This window comes from Tupaia chinensis, unplaced genomic scaffold (genome assembly GCF_000334495.1).
Source record: "Tupaia chinensis unplaced genomic scaffold, TupChi_1.0 Scaffold000270_2, whole genome shotgun sequence".
Classification (NCBI taxonomy): Eukaryota; Metazoa; Chordata; class Mammalia; order Scandentia; family Tupaiidae; genus Tupaia; species Tupaia belangeri.
Window position 1 is genome coordinate 2869066 of NW_006159751.1, and position 1839 is coordinate 2870904.

The window sequence follows — 1839 nt, forward strand, 5'->3', positions numbered from 1 at the left end:
CGCAATCCCTTCTCCTCTATTCTCCTCTCGGGATCTTGGACACGCACGCACACGCGCCCAGCGTGAGTTTAAGCCACCGGGTCCAGGACGTGAACCGCGGTCGACTACATGGGAGTCCAGTGACATAGCCATTACACTAACTGCTGGTCCCCTTCCTTCTCCATTCTTCTATCAAGATTTTGGGCACACACACACATGCACTTGACACGTTTTTCAAGCCCACTGGTTGGCATTCAAACCACACAGTCACACAGTAAGCCCTGTGGGATCTAGCTGGCCTAACCCCACCCCACCGACTGACCTGCTGTTCTCTTATTAATCTGCCTGTCATCAGTGTTTTTAAGCAAACCTCAGAGGGGGAGGACGTGCTTTTGCCCTGGCAGCACTTAATTAAAGAAAAAGTAGGACAGTTCATGCCTCAGTCTGTGCTCCTGGCATTCACCTTTCTGTTGGGATTTTCTTGGCTAGCGAATCTTCTCAGATGATTTAAAAATAATTTTAAAAAATAAAAATATTGAGGCCAGAAGGTGGTGTGATGGTTAAGGCGCTGGATTCCCTCATGGCTGACCACAGTTCAAGTCCCAGACTAGGTGGCTTAAAACTCACACTGGGTGTGTGTGTGTGCATGCCCAAAGTCCTGAGAGGAGAATGGAGGAGAAAGGACTGTGTTGAAGTCATCCCCCGGGGGATAATTTCTCTTTCCCCCCTCACTCTCTCTCTCCAGAGAATGCATCGTGTTGAAGTCATCCCCCTGGGGGATAATTTCTCTTTCCCCCCCTCACTCTCTCTCTCCAGAGAATGCATGCACCCTGTGGCAAAAAAAACGGAAGAAAAAAAAAAAAACCACTTAATTCTGAAAAACTTAAAGAAAATGTTTAATAAAGAAAACCTAATGTTAATTTTTTTAAAAAAAAACTAATCCTTAGAGGTTTTATTTTAAAATTTTATTGTCAGAGGTTTCACATATTTGCCAGAAAGAGCCCCATGGGGTCATGCCCCAACCCCTTTCATTTCTTCCTCATCCCTTCAGGACTTTGGGCACACACACATGCCTGTCGTGTTTTTCTTTTCTTTTTAAAAATTTGTCTTAGTGCCTATGCACTTGCCAGAGAGCAAGAGAAAGAGAGAGAGAGAGAGAGAGCGAGAAACAGAGAGGGAAAGTAAGAAAGCACCTCTCAGGGAGGTGGCTACCCTGCAATCCCTTCTCCTTTATTCTCCCCTTGGGATTTTGGGGACACACTCACATGCGACCAGAATTTCCCAAGGCAGGCCTTGAACTATATAAATTGGTGGTGTGGGATCCACTACCTTAACCATCAGGCTACCAGCTGGCACTCTGACATATTTTTCAAGTCACTGAAGCCAAGACTTGAAACAGTAAGCTATGACATGGCTTAACCACTATGCCAGGCCAGCCCAAAATATGTTTTTAATAGTTTCTTAATTTTCTTCATCGTGAGTTGATATTTACACAATAACAAGCTACTGAAAGGTCAGGTTGGGCCAACAGTTGCCCAACTGACAGTGGCAGCCTCAAAAGTAGGTCAGTTCTGTGCAGTGTGGGTTAGCCCACTCCTCTAGCCCTTCCAAGACTCAGAACTTCTCCTATCAAACTGCTGTGTAGAATACTGAGAGGATCTAGAGTGGCTTCTGCTCCCTGTGCAGAACCCAGACAGCCGAATGTGTTTGACAGCTTGGCCCAGAGGAGAGTAAGAGATGGAGGATGATGGAAACCGCACTCCCTCAAGAGAGGCTTGAGCTGCTTACCTCTGTGACTCTCTCCTGTCAATCTAAATCCCTCCTAAAACAGCAAGGCCTGTTTACTTCTTTTCCATCACT